Here is a 21,109-nt window from a genome sequence, read left to right as displayed (position 1 = left end):
CCAAATATTTCCTCTTCTTTTTTCATGAAGAGAAAGTCATTCAAAGATTGGGTTCTCTTTCATATAGTAATTGTTACAGATGAAAAGAAATTAAAATCCTAATCATTTTAATAAGATCAGAGAAAAGCTTCAGTTTGAAGTGGTGATAGAATTGTGTCCAGACTCCTCGGTGGCACCTAATAACATCTTAGCCATTTTTATTTCAGGAGATATTATTGTATAAAAAACAAGGATCTCAACAAATACAAGCATCACCTTTCCAACTAAGCCTTCAAGGACATTTTCTGGATAATGTTTTCAAACTTTTGCCTGGTAATGGCAAACACATTTTAATAATAAATTACATTTTATGTTCTGTTATATTTTCCAGTCAAGTAGTAATATCACTGATAGGATTAGGGTCATACTCTATAACAGCTGAATATCAGCTATTTAGTTTGGTTTGACTTGTTCTAAATATTAGCAGCATTCAGGATCCCACCATTTATGATATCCAGCTGGCCAACACTTCCACCTGTTTTAAATGGCTATATTCGTGACCTAATTGTTTTTGAGGGTTGGAACTTTTGAGTCTACAAAGCCATATCATTGCCAGCTCATGGCATGAGAAGTTCACCAGCGAACGGTTGCCAGCAAACGTTGGCTGTTAGAATGTTCGCAAGCAGAGCAAACTACAGGGGCCACTCCCCCCATAAAAGGCACAATCTCAGTGGCCAACTTTCATTCTGCATTAGTCAGTGTAGGGACAGGAGCTGCTGCTGCAGATAGAGGGACATTGAAAGATAGAATGTTTTGTGATATTTTTCTGTGTAAATGCTTCCTAGCTGCTCTGCTTCTTGTAGTGCACCAGCTAGGGACTCCTTATTCCTTTTGAGGACACTTCCTGATCAAAAAAGTCCTGTGTTGTTTATTTTTGTGGTGTGGTGTTTTGTAGCAACACAAAACCCATATACAGTGTAGTGTGCAGCTGCATCATGGTCACTGCGCAAAAGCTGTTGATTGACATTTGTGAGACAATACGTGCTGCTGTATTACCTCCACACAGTGTCACAGCAAACCTGTGGGTGACCATACTGCGTGTTATTGGTAATGTCAGCGTGTCAAAAAATAATTTAATTTGTAAGATATGCCCTTTACTGCAGTGGTGGCTGGCTGCCTGCTACTGTGTGATCTACTCTGTGTAGTTTTACAATGTCAAATCAACATCTGTTTGACCATATTGTTCGGTGATCCCAGTGTGTCACCCAAAAAACAAGATAAAAATAAAAAAAAAAGTGTCACAAAAATTGGTGACAATATTCCCTTTACTGCTCCGGTTCACTTCTGGAATTTCAGACTTTAAAGTCTGAAAACCACTGCTCCTTTTAGCCATGTCCTCGCTCCCGCTGATGTCACCAGGAGCGTACTGCGCAGGCACAGACCATACTGGGCCTGCGCTGTATGCTCCTGGTGACTACAGCGAGAGCGAGGACATGGCAACGCAGGTGCAGTGGTTTACAGACTTTAAAGTCTGAAATTCCAGAAGTGAACTGGAGGCGGGGCCGGAGCATTGGTGAGTGGTTGCGTGGGCACAGGATGTCTGCGGGAGACCATTAGAAGCCCCGGGTAAGTTCAACTAATTTTCCCTGACCCCCTTACAGTATTCCTTTAAAGAAAGAAGCTGTCTAAAAGCAAGCTAGACTCCGCCTTCCCCCTCTTCCCCTCCTCCTCTACTTAGTTCCCATTTGACCTCCACTACACAATCTTGCTTGCCTGCTTCATGGTCATTGCCACAGAGTTAATGTTCCATACCTGAAATGTTTGAGAGGAAAAAATTATGTTGCCAAGTAACCCCCTTGCCCAATGTCTGACAGCTGTTTTTTTTTTCAGAACTGCTGCTATCCTACTAGGTTTTACCATGCCAGCTGGTTGAATCTGAGGCATTGAAAAAAAATTGTAGGAAAGGTACCCGGGAGAAGATATTTTTCACAGGCGGCCACCCTGGACCTGTATCAGCATGTGCTGCAGCAGGCCAACCAATCTCTTGTACACAGTATTGGGGCTCAGGTCCATCTGCCCACAGACACCAGGTCTTCAAAACATGGGCAGGGAAGGTACATAACCGTTACTGCTAATTACACCAGAGAGAGAATGTGTGCATCAACCAAGTGAACCTCACAAATCTGGCTTTGCAAATTTGGCCTATTGGCTGATCACGAGACATTGCTCATGCAAATATGCGTTTGCTTTCGCATGCCAAAAAATGCAGGGTCAAAAACCAACACCGCAAAGCAATCGCCCTGCGGGAATTAGTTCAGCTACATTAGCACTATCCAGGGGCGCCACGAGGAGGCTGCCCAATGCCCCCCGCTGTATGGGTTCCAGGCATTGAGAGAGCCTGGGACCCCCGCGGCCCCCCGGTTGTATGGGGGCATTGGGAAGCCTCCTCGTGGCGCCCCTGGATAGTGCTAATGTAGCATGAACTAATTCCCGCAGGGCGATTGCTTTGCGGTTTTGGTTTTTGACCCTGCATATTTAGGCATGTGAAAGCAAATGCATATTTGCATGAGCAATGTCTCGTGATTAGCCAATAGGCCAAATTTGCAAAGCCAGATTTGTCAGGTTCCCTTGGTTGATGCACACATTTTCTCTCTGGTGTAATTAGCATTGCATTTTCTTTCCTTTGGAGGCAAGTGGTGAATGGCTTGTTTTAGGAGGTGAGAGCCCTGGAGCAGGCTGTTTGCGCCTGTCCTCCCCTTATGTGTCGCGCCCAGGTCATGCGCATGTAGCAGAACGCAATGGACGTTAAGGTAAGTGCCTGTTTTTAATTTTGGGAGGTGTGTGCGGGTGGCTCTTCCCAGCGCTGGCCACGCTGGGGAGATCGCCTGCACCCCCCAGCCTCCCCCTCCGGGGTGCCGCTGTGTGGGTTCCAGGCAGTGAGAGAGCCTGGGACCCCCGCGGCCCCCCGGTTGTATGGGGGCATTGGGAAGCCTCCTCGTAGCGCCCCTGGATAGTGCTAATGGAGCATGAACTAATTCCCGCAGGGCGATTGCTTTGCGGTTTTGGTTTTTGACCCTGCATATTTAGACATGCGAAAGCAAATGCATATTTGCATGAGCAATGTCTCGTGATTAGCCAATAGGCCAAATTTGCAAAGCCAGATTTGTCAGGTTCCCTTGGTTGATGCACACATTTTCTCTCTGGTGTAATTAGCATTGCATTTTCTTTCCTTTGGAGGCAAGTGGTGAATGGCTTGTTTTAGGAGGTGAGAGCCCTGGAGCAGGCTGTTTGCGCCTGTCCTCCCCTTATGTGTCGCGCCCAGTAGTGTTGGGCGAACAGTGTTCGCCACTGTTCGGGTTCTGCAGAACATCACCCTGTTCGGGTGATGTTCGAGTTCGGCCGAACACCTGACGGTGCTCGGCCAAACCGTTCGGCCATATGGCCGAACTAAGAGCGCATGGCCGAACGTTCCCCGAACGTTCGGCTAGCGCTGTGATTGGCCGAACGGGTCACGTGGTTCGGACCCGAACGCGCTCTGATTGGCCGAACTGTCACGTGGTTCGGGTAAATAAATACCCGAACCACGTCATATCTCCGCCATTTGTCTGTGGGTTTAGCTTTGGGTAGGCAGGCAGGGTAGTTCGCGCTCCAGCCACGCTAGCCAGGGTCCCCCCCAGTCATTGTGTGTCGCTGCTGGGAATAGTAGTACACCGCTCGCTCAGCATTCTGTTTACTGCCACTCTGTGTACCTCGCTCAGCCACACTATATAGCATTCTGTTTACTGCCACTCTGTGTCTGCTGGGAATAGTAGTACACCGCTTGCACAGCCACACTATATAGCATTCTGTTTACTGCCACTCTGTGTACCTCGCTCAGCCACACTATATAGCATTCTGTTTACTGCCACTCTGTGTCTGCTGGGAATAGTGGTACACCGCTCGCTCAGCCACACTATATAGCATTCTGTTCACTGTTCTGTGTCTGCTTGGAATAGTGGTACACCGCTCGTTCAGCCACACTATATAGCATTCTGTGTACTGTTCTGTGTCTGCTGGGAACAGTAGTACACCGCTCGTTCAGCCACACTATATAGCATTCTGTGTACTGTTCTGTGTCTGCTGGGAACAGTAGTACACCGCTCGCTCAGCCACACTATATAGCATTCTGTTCACTGTTCTGTGTCTGCTGGGAATAGTGGTACACCGCTCGCTCAGCCACACTATATAGCATTCTGTTCACTGTTCTGTGTCTGCTGGGAATAGTGGTACACCGCTCGCTCAGCCACACTATATAGCATTCTGTTTACTGTTCTGTGTCTGCTGGGAATAGTGGTACACCGCTCGCTCATCCACACTATATAGCATTCTGTTCACTGTTCTGTGTCTGCTGGGAATAGTGGTACACCGCTCGCTCAGCCACACTATATAGCATTCTGTTCACTGTTCTGTGTCTGCTGGGAATAGTGGTACACCGCTCGCTCAGCCACACTATATAGCATTCTGTTCACTGTTCTGTGTCTGCTGGGAATAGTGGTACACCGCTCGCTCAGCCACACTATATAGCATTCTGTTCACTGTTCTGTGTCTGCTGGGAATAGTGGTACACCGCTCGCTCAGCCACACTATATAGCATTCTGTTCACTGTTCTGTGTCTGCTGGGAATAGTGGTACACCGCTCGCTCAGCCACACTATATAGCATTCTGTTTACTGTTCTGTGTCTGCTGGGAATAGTGGTACACCGCTCGCTCATCCACACTATATAGCATTCTGTTCACTGTTCTGTGTCTGCTGGGAATAGTGGTACACCGCTCGCTCAGCCACACTATATAGCATTCTGTTCACTGTTCTGTGTCTGCTGGGAATAGTGGTACACCGCTCGCTCAGCCACACTATATAGCATTCTGTTCACTGTTCTGTGTCTGCTGGGAACAGTGGTACACCGCTCGTTCAGCCACACTATATAGCATTCTGTGTACTGTTCTGTGTCTGCTGGGAACAGTAGTACACCGCTCGTTCAGCCACACTATATAGCATTCTGTGTACTGTTCTGTGTCTGCTGGGAACAGTAGTACACCGCTCGTTCAGCCACACTATATAGCATTCTGTTCACTGTTCTGTGTCTGCTGGGAATAGTGGTACACCGCTCGCTCAGCCACACTATATAGCATTCTGTTCACTGTTCTGTGTCTGCTGGGAACAGTAGTACACCGCTCGTTCAGCCACACTATATAGCATTCTGTGTACTGTTCTGTGTCTGCTGGGAACAGTAGTACACCGCTCGTTCAGCCACACTATATAGCATTCTGTTCACTGTTCTGTGTCTGCTGGGAATAGTGGTACACCGCTCGCTCAGCCACACTATATAGCATTCTGTGTACTGTTCTGTGTCTGCTGGGAACAGTAGTACACCGCTCGTTCAGCCACACTATATAGCATTCTGTTCACTGTTCTGTGTCTGCTGGGAATAGTGGTACACCGCTCGCTCAGCCACACTATATAGCATTCTGTTCACTGTTCTGTGTCTGCTGGGAATAGTGGTACACCGCTCACCCGTCACTGTATAGCATTGTGCTCTGTGTCGCTGCTGGGAATAGTGGTACTGTATAGCATTTCTGTACTGCCACTGTACTGCTGCCAGTCAGCGTGTACTGTAAGGATAAGTGAAATGAGGAAGAAATCCGGTGAAAGAGGGAGGGGCAAGGGAAGAGGTGTTTCCCCTGACGGTTCACGTACAGGCCACAGGGGAGCACCCAAGAAAACCCACTCAATACCACCCATGTTGTCCAGGACAACAACCCTCACAAATCCAAAAGAACAGGACCAGATAATTACTTGGATGACCTCTCAAGCGTCCAGCAGTGGGTTAAGCAGCACCAGCACATCACGCACGAGGTCCGAGTCCTCAGCCAGTTACAAGGAGCCAGTGGGCACAAAGCTGACACAACCGGCAGCGACACCACGCACACAACTGCCAGATAACCAGTCCGATGAATTACCTCAGGACACAATGGGGTATTCGCAGGAGCTATTCCCAGCCCAACAAACTTCCACCTTTCAAAGGTCAATGGAGGAACAGCCAGAAATGTTGTGCCTGGATTCACAACCGTTAACTGTGGGAAATGTACCGCGCACTGAAATACGAGGCGAGTCCGAAGAGGACTCGGAAACCCAAATCCCAGAGCAATTTGGGCAGGAGGGGTTGCAATTGCAGGAGGTCGGCCGACAAGATCTGGAAGACGACGTTGGAGTGTGCTGCGCAGAGGTTGTTGTGGGGAGCTCTACTCCACGGCGGTGGCCCACAATGACATATGACGAGTTTGAGGAGATGGAAGAGGAGGGTATGGACAATGTGGACAGAGACCCAGATTTTGTTTGTGAACGAGAACATCGCCGTCGTAGCAGCAGCACAGATGAGTCTGTTGAAGAACACACTGCTGCACGAGTTCGCCTTGTGCCACAAGGTAGGCGGCGCGCAATTTCAGGCACCACAAGCGTGGAAGTTCAAGTGAGAGGCAAAAGAGGAGCAAACAGAAATCGCCAGCAAGGAGGCAGGTGCTCCAAAGTCTGGGCTTTCTTTGAAGACTGCACTGAGGATGTTACCATGGCGATTTGCAAGGTGTGCAAGACCCGCCTGAGCAGGGGGAAAAATATTAACAACCTCTCCACCACCAGCATGAGCCGTCACATGCTATCCAAACATCCCACTCTTTGGGCAAACGCGTCAGGACAGGGTACCAGAAACAACACTGCCTCCCTTGGGTTCACCAGACCCGCCTCAGCAGCAGCAGTAGCCCAGCCATTGCGTGGTTCACAACATTCACAAACATCAGACGACGCTGACACTGTCACTTTCCGGAGTAGTGCTCTTGAGGTCTCCCAGTGTTCATCAAACACAACAACCAACAGCCCTTCCGTGTGCAGCGCTACGGTTCAGTTGTCTGTGTCGGAGATGTTTGAGCGCAAGAGGAAATTGCCAGCAAATGACCCCCGGGCCGTGGCAGTAACAGCCAGCATAGCCAAGCTTCTGGCCTGCGAAATGCTGCCATATCGATTGGTGGAGACAAACAGCTTCAAGGGCATGATGTCAGTGGCCATCCCACGTTACGTGGTTCCCAGCCGCTACCACTTTGCACGCTCTGCAGTGCCTGAGTTGCATGAGCACGTGGTCAGCAAAATAACCCGAAGCTTGAAGAATGCCGTTGCCTGCAAGGTTCACCTCACCACTGACACCTGGACGAGTGCGTTCGGCCAGGGTAGATACATCTCCCTTACCGCGCACTGGGTGAACCTTGTGGAGCCTGGCAGCGATTCCTCACCTGCTACGGCACGGGTGTTGCCCACGCCACAAACAGCTGCACCGCCGTCCCTCCCACTGGATAACAGCAGCACCTACCTCTCTGACTCCTTCTCCTCCAACGCATCTCAAAGCTGTACCTCATCCGGAAACGCTAACCCAGCAGCAGTAGGATCGTGGAAGCAGTGCAGCACAGCTGTTGGCATGCGTCAGCAAGCGTTGCTGAAGCTAATCTGCCTTGGGGATAAGCAGCACACAGGGGAGGAAATTTGGAGGGGAATAAAGGAACAGACGGATTTGTGGCTGGCACCGCTGGACCTGAAACCGGGCATGGTTGTGTGTGATAATGGGAGTAATCTCATTCGCGCTTTAAGGTTGGCTAAGCTGACACACATCCCTTGCCTGGCGCACGTGATGAACCTAGTAGTTCAGCGGTTCCTGAGGACATACCCAGGCGTGCCCGATCTGCTGTTGAAGGTGCGTCGAGTGTCCAAACATTGTAGAAATTCCAGTACTGCTTCGGGGGCACTCGCCAAGATGCAGGAGCGCTTCAATCTCCCCCACCATCGCTTGCTGTGTGATGTCCCTACGCGCTGGAATTCTACGCTGCACATGCTAGCCCGCTTTTGCGAGCAGAAGAGTGCAGTGGTCCAGTACATGACGGCGCAGTACCGAGGCGCATCCGGCCAGCTGCCAAGCTTCTGTGGATCCGATTGGGCCAACATGTTGGACCTCTGCCAAGTCCTCCAAAATTTTGAGCAATCCACGTTGCTTGTGAGCAGTGACAACTCTTCAGTCAGCATTACCATACCACTGCTGTGTTTACTGAAGAGGTCGATGTTAAAAATCAAGGAAACAGCTGTCATGATGCAACTGGGGGAATCTGAAGGAGAAAACGATCAGCGTGATGGTACCAACATCAGGCCATCCGCCTCAGGGAACGCTGGCCCCAGCAGCTATGACGAAGAAGAGGAGGAGGAACAGCTGGAGTTGGAGCAGGAATTTCATGCCACCACTGACGAGGGCCAGAGCGGTGCACGTTGGACTTCCACAATTCAACGCGAATGGTCAGCAGAAGCAGACCAGGAGGAAGGTGACGACTATGATGCATCACAACAACTATCACAACGCTCACAAGAGGATGATGAGGATTCTGGTAGGACTCTGGCACACATGGCTCAATTCATGCTAGACTGCATTGAACGTGACCCACGCATTGTGCGCATTCTGGACAACACCAATTACTGGGTTTATACCCTTCTGGATCCACGGTACAAACACAATGTTCCAAAACTGCTTGAAGAAAGAGTCAGACAGGTCAAAATGGAAGAATACCAGCAGGCCCTTGTGGAGACTTTAGAGAGGAGATTGACATCCTCCCCCTCCTCTAGCCAGTTGTACGCAGACAGACTGACTTCCGCAAACCCAGGACGACCAGGAGGGCAGCAAACAACGCAAGCCGCAGCTAGTACCCAAAAGGGAATGGTATCGGCAGTGTCCTTGGAGTGGGAAAATTTTCTGACACCCATGCAGCCGCAGCCCACTGAACAGCAAGCGTGCAGATCCACCTCCAACACCGATCGCCTGGAGAAGATGGTCAAGGACTACATGTCAGATGGCGTAGCTGTGTCGAACCATCCATCTGCACCCTTCAACTATTGGGTATCGAAGCTAGACACCTGGCACGAACTGGCAATGTACGCAATAGAGGTGCTGGCTTGCCCGGCAGCCAGCGTTATGTCGGAACGCTGTTTCAGTGCTGCCGGAGGCATCGTCACAGATCGGCGTATCCGCCTCTCTACAGACAATGCAGACCGTCTGACTCAAATTAAAATGAATCAATCCTGGATTGGAAATGACTACGCAACACTCCAGGACCCCAACCAAGTAACATGACCAATGAACATCTGGGATGGTGTTGCGTTTCCGGGCCCTGTTTATTGAACCTCTCATCTGTATTACATTTATGACTGCATGGCGGCAAAAAGCATTGCTGCTATATCCGCACGCTTTTTGTCCACATGCAAGGCCTGGGTTGTTGTGTCTCACAAAGCGTGGCCTTCTCCTCCTGCGCCTGCTCCTGTTCCATCACGTCTGCTGCTGCTGGGTTAGCGTTGCCGCGTGGTCCCTGTTTATTGAACCACTTATCTTTATTACATTTATGACTGCATGGCGGTACAAAGCATGCTATCCGCACGCTTCTTGCCCTCATGCAAGGCCTGGGTTGTTGTGTCTCACAAAGCGTGGCCTTCTCCTCCTGCGCCTCCTCCTGTTCCATCACGTCTGCTGCTGCTGGGTTAGCGTTGCCGCGTGGTCCCTGTTTATTGAACCACTTATCTTTATTACATTTATGACTGCATGGCCGTACAAAGCCTGCTATCCGCACGCTTCTTGCCCTCATGCAAGGCCTGGGTTGTTGTGTCTCACAAAGCGTGGCCTTCTCCTCCTGCGCCTGCTCCTGTTCCATCACGTCTGCTGCTGCTGGGTTAGCGTTGCCGCGTGGTCCCTGTTTATTGAACCACTTATCTTTATTACATTTATGACTGCATGGCGGTACAAAGCCTGCTATCCGCACGCTTCTTGCCCTCATGCAAGGCCGGGGTTGTTGTGTCTCACAAAGCGTGGCCTTCTTCTCCTCCTGCGCCACCCTCCTCCTGTTCCATCACGTGTGCTGCTGCTGGGTTAGCGTTACCGGTCCCTTTTCCTGGAACCTCTTATATGTATTACATTTATGACTGCATGCCGACAAAAAACATGTTACCTGTGCAAAGAAAACAGACATTTCCCGCATTTAAAAGACAGTTTTCCCTTTGAAACTTTAAAATCGATTTTCTCAAAAACTATAAGCTCTTTTTGCTAATTTTTTTTTCCTCTTGTACCCACTCCCAAGGTGCACATACCCTGCAAATTTGGGGTATGTAGCATGTAAGGAGGCTTTACAAACCACAAAAGTTCGGGTCCCCATTGACTTCCATTATGTTCGGAGTTCGGGTCGAACACCCGAACATCGCGGCCATGTTCGGCCTGTTCGGCCCGAACCCGAACATCTAGATGTTCGCCCAACACTAGCGCCCAGGTCATGCGCATGTAGCAGAACGCAATGGACGTTAAGGTAAGTGCCTGTTTTTAATTTTGGGAGGTGTGTGCGGGTGGCTCTTCCCGGCGCTGGCCACGCTGGGGAGATCGCCTGCACCCCCCAGCCTCCCCCTGGGGGTGCCGCTGTGTGGGTTCCAGGCAGTGAGAGAGCCTGGGACCCCCGCGGCCCCCCGGTTGTATGGGGGCATTGGGAAGCCTCCTCGTAGCGCCCCTGGATAGTGCTAATGGAGCATGAACTAATTCCCGCAGGGCGATTGCTTTGCGGTTTTGGTTTTTGACCCTGCATATTTAGACATGCGAAAGCAAATGCATATTTGCATGAGCAATGTCTCGTGATTAGCCAATAGGCCAAATTTGCAAAGCCAGATTTGTCAGGTTCACTTGGTTGATGCACACATTTTCTCTCTGGTGTAATTAGCATTGCATTTTCTTTCCTTTGGAGGCAAGTGGTGAATGGCTTGTTTTAGGAGGTGAGAGCCCTTGAGCAGGCTGTTTGCGCCTGTCCTCCCCTTATGTGTCGCGCCTAGGTCATGCACATGTAGCAGAACGCAATGGACGTTAAGGTAAGTGCCTGTTTTTAATTTTGGGAGGTGTGTGCGGGCGGCTCTTCCCGGCGCTGGCCACGCTGGGGAGATCGCCTGCACCTCCCAACCTCCCCCTCCGGGGTGCCGCTGTGTGGGTTCCAGGCAGTGAGAGAGCCTGGGACCCCCGCGGCCCCCCGGTTGTATGGGGGCATTGGGAAGCCTCCTCGTGGCACCCCTGGATAGTGCTAATGTAGCTTGAACTAATTCCCGCAGGGCGATTGCTTTGCGGTTTTGGTTTTTAACCCTGCATATTTAGGCATGTGAAAGCAAATGCATATTTGCATGAGCAATGTCTCGTGATTAGCCAATAGGCCAAATTTGCAAAGCCAGATTTGTCAGGTTCCCTTGGTTGATGCACACATTTTCTCTCTGGTGTAATTAGCATTGCATTTTCTTTCCTTTGGAGGCAAGTGGTGAATGGCTTGTTTTAGGAGGTAAATTAACATAACCGTTACTGCCCACTGGGTAAACATGGTGGTAATGGTGGGGAACAAAGGACTGCATGGCTGTTGAGTAAAGTCTGTGCCACTGCCACATCTTAGATGTAAGCCAAATAGGGTAGGAGGGTGATGCACAGAGCCGGCCTTTGGGGGGGGGCACTGGGGCGGTCGCCCCAGGCCCCGCGTCTGAAGGAGGCCCCGCATCTGCAAGGGCTTCAGATTCTCTCCGTGACAGTATTTTGTCACGGAGAAACAAGCAGGAGAAGACTGGCCAATTACAGCAGCAGCAGCTTCCCATTAGCCAATGCTGGAGCTGCTTTGGCCATCCAATCATAGAGGAGTGAGGGAGGGACAATATTTTAAAGAAGTGCTGCCGCTCCGCTGATAGGCTGCCTGTCTGCCTCTCTCATCCCTGCAATCATTGTCATCCGTAGCCAGCAAACTTCAGCCCAAACTTTTGTCCCTCTCAGCCTCCCTTTTATTTCCCCCTCTCTGCAGCTCACAACAACCTGCTGTGAGATCTTCATGCAGGGGATTTCAGGAGGAGCATGGTGGGATCTGATCCAATTCATGCAGGTAGACCATGCTTCAGTAACTGATTTGCTGCCCCATGATTGTACAGTTGTCTGTCAGTGACATGTGCACTCCTCCCCAGCTCGGGCTCCTGCAGCAGGATGACTGATGACAGGCTCTGTGGTGTCTCCAGGCCCCCCTCTCTCTCTCTTGCTGGGCTGGCTCTCCCCCTCCTCCTCATCATGGCTGGGTGCTCCTAGCAGCCTCTTTCGCTTCTGTCGCTGCCCCACACTTCAAGCACATTGTCTGGCTGCTAGCTGTGTGTAAGACCACAGCTAGCAGACTCTGTGCATGAGATCAGGGGTGTCCAGCGTCTATCTAGCACAATCCCTAAGCCAAAATGTCAGCTGGAGCTTCCTCACTTACACAGCATTTTCCGTTGTAGCTGCAGGACAATGCTAATGAATGTGGTGAAAGAGCATGAACTGGTCACACACAGCTGCTGGCTGCTAGTAGTTGCACTCCCCCCATGCTGGCGAGAAGTTCCCCTCTCCCTTTTCACTCTGCCTGCACCAAAGTTTCCTCACATCACTGATTACAGGAGGTGCAGGAAGGTCCCATGGGGTCAGTATGCCTCTCTTCTGAATTCACTGCCACTTTAGGCTTATTAACCTGGATAACCTTATTTTAGCTTGATGTTATCTGTCTGCTTGTATTCCCAGCAGTCAGGAGCTTCTCTGCCTGTTGCAGGTCCCCTTCTCTGCCTGTTGCAGACTTGATCAGAGAGGAGAGTCCTCGCGTATATGTGCACACTGGTTTGACATTGCAGCCCAATCAATCACCTAGCAATTGTTCTGATCAATTCCTCCAACCAGCCAGCCCAAAGGTCATCTCATGTGTACATAGCATATTCTCTACTTTGTGTATACTGTAATTTCAGTGTTAGCCATAGGAACCATTTTACCTAACTACGCCACTATGTGTGTGTGGATGTATATCCACGGCATATGTGTGTATGTGTATTTACAGCATATCTGTGCGTGTGTAACCACAGCGTGTGTTATATCTACAGCATATCTAGGCCACGCATATGACACCTGCCCCAGGCCCCGCATACTCTAAGGCCGCCTCTGATGCACACCATATTGTATGGCCCAGCGGTTCCGGGCTGCTCAGACCAATGGCTCCCGGACAACCAATATGTAATCAGAGTGAGTGGCTGGCACTTCAGATGAAGGTTACAATTAAATCTTTATTTCTACATGTAAAACATTCCAATTTTTCGAGGCAAAGATGTGTCTCTTTCTTAAGGACAACACTTGCCAAACAGATGTGCACACAGGGATATAGCTGTATGTGCATTATCTGGTGTCTGCACTCTGCAGCAGCTCCCGTCTTGCTTGCAGGCCAGCCACTTCTTCTCCATCTACTCTTCGTCCTTCCTCTGTAATCTTCTCATGGGCTAAGTCCTTCTCTTCCGCTGCACCCTCCACTTGTGCTGTGCCCCCCAAGCTCCCCAGTGTCTGTTCTAATATGCAGGTGTGATGGTGTCATGCTGTGTTGTGTATGTTGTGCCTAGAAGCAAAAAGCCTTACTGGAGCTTCACTGCTTTCTGCTCTGTAGACACAGGCCAAATGTGTGGCTGGCCTGACCCCACACAACCTCAGTATTAGTAAAGTTGTATGTGACAACGGTACCAATCTGTTGGCTGAGTTGAAAAGTGTCAGATTAAAGCAGACCCAAACCAAACATTTTTTTAATTCAAAATATTTAGTTGCACCACTCTGACACATACAAAGATAAATGAATACTCCTTCAAGCCTATGAGCATTTCAGTGCATGCTTTTCACCCTTCTCTTTTCGTAACAATAGCAATTCCTCCTTTGCCGGACACCTCCTACTCCCACCAGTCTGCCGGATTCTGTCCCGGCAATATGAAAGGCAGGGAGGGGTTCCTCAAATAAATGGAAAATATTTTATATGTGTCATCATGCAGCTGAAAAAAGTCTGCATTTTATTATTATAATTTAGAAAATATTTTATTTCTGAAATTTTTAATTTGGGTCCACTTTAAGTCATGTGCTTTGCATGGCACTTGTCTTAAATCTGATTATGCAATGTTTCATGGACAAGTACCCCAGGTTCCAGGTAGAGATGGCCTGAACGGTTCGTCGGCGAACTTCCGTGGTTCGCGATCGCGGAGAACTGCAAACTTTTCGGTTTGCCCCCATAGAGCATCATGAGGGTCAACTTTGACCCTCTACATCACTGTCAGCATGCACATTGTAGCTAATTAGGCTACACTCCCCCCCCCCCCCCCCCGCTTATAAAAGGCAGCGTCAGGAATTGGACTCACTTGTGTGCCTGCAGTAATTAGTGAAGGGAAAGCTGCTGCAGACTATCATAGAGAAAGCTTACTTAGGCTCTTGTAGGCTTCTTAGCTTGCGCCTTGCTGATTCTTATTGGTAAAAAAGCACCCCTCAACAGCTCTTTTGAGAGCTAATCTTGTTCTTGTGATCTATGTGTGTGTGTGTGTGTGTGTGTGTGTGTGTGTGTGTGTGTGTGTGTGTGTGTGTGTGTGTGTGTGTGTGTGTGTGTGTGTGTGTGTGTGTGTGTGTGTGTGTGTGTGTGTGTGTGTGTGTGTGTGTGTCCCACTGACACTTGTGTTGCATAGTCACAGATAAGATAATAAGGTTGTTGCTTCATTGTGGACAGACCAAATTTGATCAACTGGACAGTCACTGTTCTACCTCAGACCGGCGACCATGTGGGTTGGAAAGCCGCCATAACCTGCACTCTCGTCATGGTGCGCACCAGTCCAGCACAGCCGTCACTACTCAAACAGCTGTGGTGCAGTCACTGCATACCTTTCACTGCATCTTTGACTGCACATTGTATTATACCTGGCAGTCAGTGCATACCTTTCACTTGAATGGATGGCAAACTTGCCCTCCATAACAGATTCTCGTTAAAGGATTTAAAGTTGATTCATCTCATATACAGCAGGGCCTCGAAAGTCCTCCTGTATTGTTATTTTTGGTCACTTCCTCGGGACGTGCATGCCATGCCTGCTGCCTTCCTTGAATGTGTGGTAGTAGCCATTCCTGCTCCTTTGTCCACAGCGTGCCTGCTGCCTTCCTTGGATGTGTGGTGGTGGTAGCCATTTCTTAGACTCCCACTCCGGACCGGAATCGAGCCAGGATTCCCCGGCCATTACCCGTGGTCACCATGCTGCTGAAAAAGTACCATCGAAAGTTTCACACAGTTGAATGAAGGGCAGACTTGTCCTCCTTAACAGATTCTCGTTAAAGGCAAGTGGTGTCATCTCTGGCACACAGCGTTGGGTCAAGGGTCCATCTAACCACAGATGCTTGGTCTGCAAAGCACGGTCAGGGCAGGTACATTACCTAAATAGCAAATGGGTCCTTACTTGGATGTGTGGTGGTGGTAGCCCTTTCTCAGGCTCCCATTCCGGACCAGAATCGAACCCTGATTCCCCGGCCATTACCCGTGGTCACTCACAATGGCAGACTTGCCCTCCATAATGGATTCTCGTTACAGGTACTGAACAGCCAGCAGAAAATGTAATTTAAAAAAAATAGATGTAAGCTTTTAAAATGGTAGAGAAAGAACCATTAAAAGTTGATAAGGCAGTCAGACATTATCTGATACCACTGAGTAAGAGCAATCTCACCATGGTGCGCACCAGCCCAGCACGACCGTCACACCGCAAACAGCTGTTTGCGGTGCGTTACACAGTGAGTTTGGTGTGTCAGTGTGAAGCAGTACTCTAATTACACTTCCTGATTGATGTATACACATGCAAGATGTTTTAAAGCACTTTAGGCCTGCAATTTAGCATTCAATGTGATTTCTGCCCTTAAAACGCTGCTTTGCGTCAAATCCAGATTTTTCCCTGAGACTTTTGGCATCTATCCCATTCATCCATGCAAGAACTCAGATGTTAGACCCCTTGAAACATCTTTTCCATTACTTTTGTGGCCTGCATAAATGTTTCTAGTTTTCAAAGTTCGCCTCCCCACTGAAGTCTATTGCGGTTTCATGAACCCGAAAATCGGAGGTTCAGGCCATCTCTAGTTCCAGGATGTCTTGAAGCAAGCTAGGAAAAGGGTTGCCCATTTCCAACAATCCTACATGGCCATGGCTCACCTTCCAGAAATTCAGTGTCAATACAAAGTGTAAATGCCTGTGAGATGCACAGTTTGCAACAGCTCCAGAAGATGGAATCTGATGTTGCTTATGTTAGGCTTTAGATTAGCTTTACCAGCAGCAACATAGAGTGAATGAGTACCTGTGTGCACTGGCTAGTTGCACATTCTCTAGGAAGATGGGTTAATTTTACTCGAGAAAATGGGTGTTCATACCCAATACCTTTAGACTGATGCATCAAGGAGACCACTAATCTGATCATTCGCAGTGATGGCACCATCGGAGACATCATGCCTTACATCTTTTTTCTGGAGCATGCCATGCGACATGTACTTGATAAGGCCATAGATGAGCGGGTGTGTGAAAAGGAAGACGAGATTGCGCTGCCGCAAATTGGAGAGGGGATCATGTCATCATCTGCTGTACTTGGGCACAGGGAGGAGTCAGAAGATAAGCCAGAGGAGGATGGTGGCTGTGGTGGTGAAGAAGATCAAGAGAAGTAGGCTTCCCGTGGGGGGCTTTGGGGGACCCTGGTCTGGTCCATGGCTGGGTGAAACAAACTGTGGTGGATTATGTTGCTCTGGATGAGGAACAGGAAGTGGAGCTCTCCACCACAAATCTCATTGAGGAGTATCTGAGGAAGGACCCCGTATCAAAACAATGAAGGACATGGATCTGTACTGGGTGGCAACCTTATTAGACCCTCGGTACAATTAGAAAATAGCAGAGATGCTACCAGAATCATCAATGGCCAAAAGGGTACATTTAAACGTGGCGCCTGCAAACATGGGCATGAGAAAATGCCAATAATAGCATATCTGTAATGTTAGTGATAATCTACTATAACCAATAGTAGAATATCGGTAGCTATACCAATATTCTACTATGCCCTTATTCTAAAACTAACCCTCCTCTATCTACACCTAACACTGCACCTGCTTCCCAACTACTCTTCCTGTACTGTGTTCCGATGTGTGTCCTGTCCCTGTGGCATTACATCCAAGCTTTAAATAGGGGAAGGAGCTGGGGGCATCGGGCCCTGGTTACAGCCAGGGAGCATCAGGCAAAGCTGCAAACAACCGACTAGAAACTGGCAGCTGCTGCAGAGGGGAGAGCTGCACTCCCAGTGCTCTCCTGTGCCCAAATTACTGCCCTGGCACCGCCATAGCTGCTAATTACATTGGGGCCTATCTATGGCGGTGCCCAATTTGACATGCGCATTTCCAAAATGCAGTACTTCCATATCAAGCTAAGACAGAGGCTGTATACCGCTTTTCAGGGTGGTGGTACAGGAAGAGCCATTAACAGCCAACAGTAATGCTTCCTCGCCTACAAGACAGGGCGAATTGCTGTTTAGGGTGATGTGCCAATCATGTCCGATATTAGGGTCTTTCTTCTGTACAATGCCTCAACAGGGTGCTTCTGGATCCACTCTCAAGGAACACCTTGACCAACAGGTATTCAACTACCGTGGATTAACAATCACAGTGGACACTCTGGGGAGCCAGGAACCTCTGGACTTCTAGGTGTGCACGCGTGACCTGTGACTAGAGCTGGCAGACAGGTCCTGTTTGACTAACATGCTCAGCTTTTATGAGGTAGTGAACGCCATTGTGGATATTGGGAATGCTGTAGATGTGATATACTTGGACTTTGCAAAGGCCTTCGACGCTGTTCTCCACACAAGTCTGATGCAAAAGTTGAGGCTGCAAGAACTATAGAAGAGTCTGTGTGCATGGATAGGGAACTGGCTAATGGACAGAAAACAAAGAGTTGTGGTCAATAGATCATACTCAAAATGGGAGACTGTTAGCAGTGGGGTCCCACAGGGGTCTGTACTGGGTCCAGTGCTCTTCAATATATTTATTAATGACCTAGCAGATTCAGTAGTGAGCAATGTTGCTATTTTTGCAGATGATACAAAATTGTGCAGAATCATCAACTCTCAGGAAGATAGTGACATATTGCAACAGGATCTGGATAGGATGGCTATATTGGCACATAAATAGCAGATGAAATTCAATAAATATATACAAAACAATCCACAAGGGGTTTTTAAATGAACAGCAACAGTCTTTAATTCTTCATAAATGTCATATCATTTGATTGCAGTCGTATGAATAGGATATCCAATCCCAACACCACAGAATTGCCTGACACGTGTTTCACGGCCAAAGGCCGCTTCCTCAGAGGCAAACAAATACATTAAGTCTGTTAAAAATACACAATACATACAAAAAATTGTCAGTACACCTACCCTACATCAGATGCAGGGATGCTCATCCGAATCCGGGTACCCGGGTAAACCCAGGTATCCGACCATTTTTCCGTTATTAGGGTCGGATCCGGATCCGGATACCTGGGCCACTATCCGGATAGCACTATCTGGATTCTATCTGGATAGCTAGCTGCATAATCCGGATACCCGCGGGTATCCGTCCAGATATCCAGATCCGGATAGTGTAACTAGTAAGGAGATGATGTCATTCAGCCAATCAGAGGGCTCCCAGCAGAAGCCCTAGCAACCAATCACAGAAGGGAACCCTGACCAGCCCCACGTGACCTCATTGAGCCAATCAGAGGCCTACCAGCCTAAGTCCTGGCACCCAATCACAGAAGGGAACCCTGGCCAGCCCCTGTATAGCAAGGAGGGCTGGCATGATGAGACAGATTGTCCTTGCTTGTGTGGCTGGCTGGTCACTGAAAGACTTGCTCCAGTGCTGGCTTAGCAAGTGCTGTATACAGTGATAAACCTAAAGCTTTGAGTGCTAAACAGCTTCACTACACTATTGTTCTATTGTTTTTTTAGCAAGCTAGCTTGTAATTGTTTGCTTTTATTCACTCAGTTAGGTCCTGTCTGTGTCTGTATCTTTGTCGGCCAGCAGGACAGTATAGGGAATAGGAGGATTACTGTGTTATTGTATTGTAGTTAGTACTGCAGTTAGTTGTTATGGCGGCGGCCTGGCGGGTACACACGGAGTGTTCCCGCACTCGATTTCCCGCTCAATTCCCGTCGACTCGATTTTTTCCGACATGTCCGATTTGCGTTTCGATGGATCGTTAGGTCGATTTGCATGTAAAGTATGCCAAATCGACCTAACGATCCATCGAAATGCAAATCGGACATGTTGGAAATAATCAAGTCGACGGGAATCGAGCGGGAACGCACCGTGTGTACCCGCCATGCCCCACCATAACACAGTGTGCACTGTCTGTCCTCTACTCTGTGGTCAGTCACTCCGTGCTGATTTGATGTAAAGTCCAACCCCGATTTTATTAAAATAAAAGTACCCCACATCATCTGGTGACATCATCACGTATAAGTTGTACTATGTCTGCTGGCACCGGCAGCTGGGGGAGGGGCAGCAAGGGCAAAAGGACAGGGAGCAACATTACAGCCACCCTCAGAAGGTCTGCCGTGTCAGTGTCGACCCCAGCGGGCAGCCTACCCTCAGTCAGCAAGCTTTTTGCTCCAGGCGCCGCAATTGAACTGAGGGCTGTTAGCCGCAAGGAGTTTGAGGAGGATGTTCTGGGTTTTGAGGAGGGGGGTATGATGTTGATAATGGGATGACGGACCGTGACTACCATCCACAGGATGGGGATGTCAGCTCTGACTCTGAGGAGGAGGATGCATCGGTGGGTTTGGCACGGAGGATCAGCATTGCAGACAGTGGCCGTGGAATGCGGGACCCACCACATCCTTCTGCCGCTACCACCAGCCGCACCACTCAACCCCTAACCGCCACAGGGAGAAAAGCCGCGGCATCCAATTCTGGATGCAGGAGAATCTTCACCTCCCCAATCTGGCCGCCACGGTGCCACAGGCCACTGCTGCTGATACCGCCACCTATATTCAACTCAAAACACAATTGCGGTGTCATTTTTTTTGGAGGTGTCTGGGCTGAAAGCTGTCATGTCCCATTTGTGCGATTGGACTTTGGACACAATGTGGGCTGCACGACCGCTGTCTGGAACCTAGTCCTGATGTTAATTGACAACTTTTTTTTTTTTTTCATTTTATGTCCACCAAATAATTAATTAGTATTTCCCTTTAAAAAAAACATGATGCTATATGCATCATTTACCCTAAAAACCATTTTAAAGGGACTCCGAGCTCAGAAAAAAAAGGAAAGTTGTACTCACCAGGGGCTTTTTCCAGCCCAGTGCTGGTCGGGAGGTCCCACGCCGGCGTCCTGGCTCCTCTTCTTCACCCCGCTCCGGAATGGCTGGCAGGCCGCAGCCCGGGCGACACTCTCCCGAGTGTCGGGCTGCTCCTTCCGCATATGACGCGGATTACGTCACACGCCGGCCGCCTCGCGTCATCACGGCGGCCGGCGTGAAAGTACTGCGCATGCGCGCTTTGTTCGCGCATGCGCAGTACTTTCACGCCGGCCGCCGGGATGACGCGAGGCGGCCGGCGTGTGACGTAATCCGCGTCATATGCGGAAGGAGCAGCCCGACACTCGGGAGAGTGTCGCCCGGGCTGCGGCCTGCCAGCCATTCCGGAGCGGGGTGAAGAAGAGGAGCCAGGACGCCGGCGTGGGACCTCCCGACCAGCACTGGGCTGGAAAAAGCCCCTGGTGAGTACAACTTTCCTTTTTTTTCTGAGCTCGGAGTCCCTTTAAAGCTATTTAAAGGGCACTTCCGGGGTTTCTATCCGGATACCCGAATAGGTCGGGTACCCGCGGGTAATTTGGTCGGATATCCGGATCGGATCCGGACATCCGCAAGGTCGAAACCGGATACCCGGATCCGGATCCGGATATCTGGGTACCCGGATCCGGGCGGGTAATAAAAAGCACTACCCGAGCATCCCTGATCAGATGTCTGTGTACACAAGAAAAGGGGCAAACCCCTGTATATATATATATAGTAATCTTACCAAAGTAGGCCGAACAATACATATGAAAATAAGCGTAAAGGTCACAATCTAAAAAATATATATGAAAAAATCGGGATCAGCCTAATGTAGCAGCTAAAAAAACCATATTGTTAATAATATAAGAATATGTAGACAACCCATAAAAGTGAC

The sequence above is a fragment of the Hyperolius riggenbachi genome, chromosome 2, assembly GCF_040937935.1.
Source record: "Hyperolius riggenbachi isolate aHypRig1 chromosome 2, aHypRig1.pri, whole genome shotgun sequence".
NCBI lineage: Eukaryota > Metazoa > Chordata > Amphibia > Anura > Hyperoliidae > Hyperolius > Hyperolius riggenbachi.
This window is presented reverse-complemented; position numbering follows the sequence as displayed.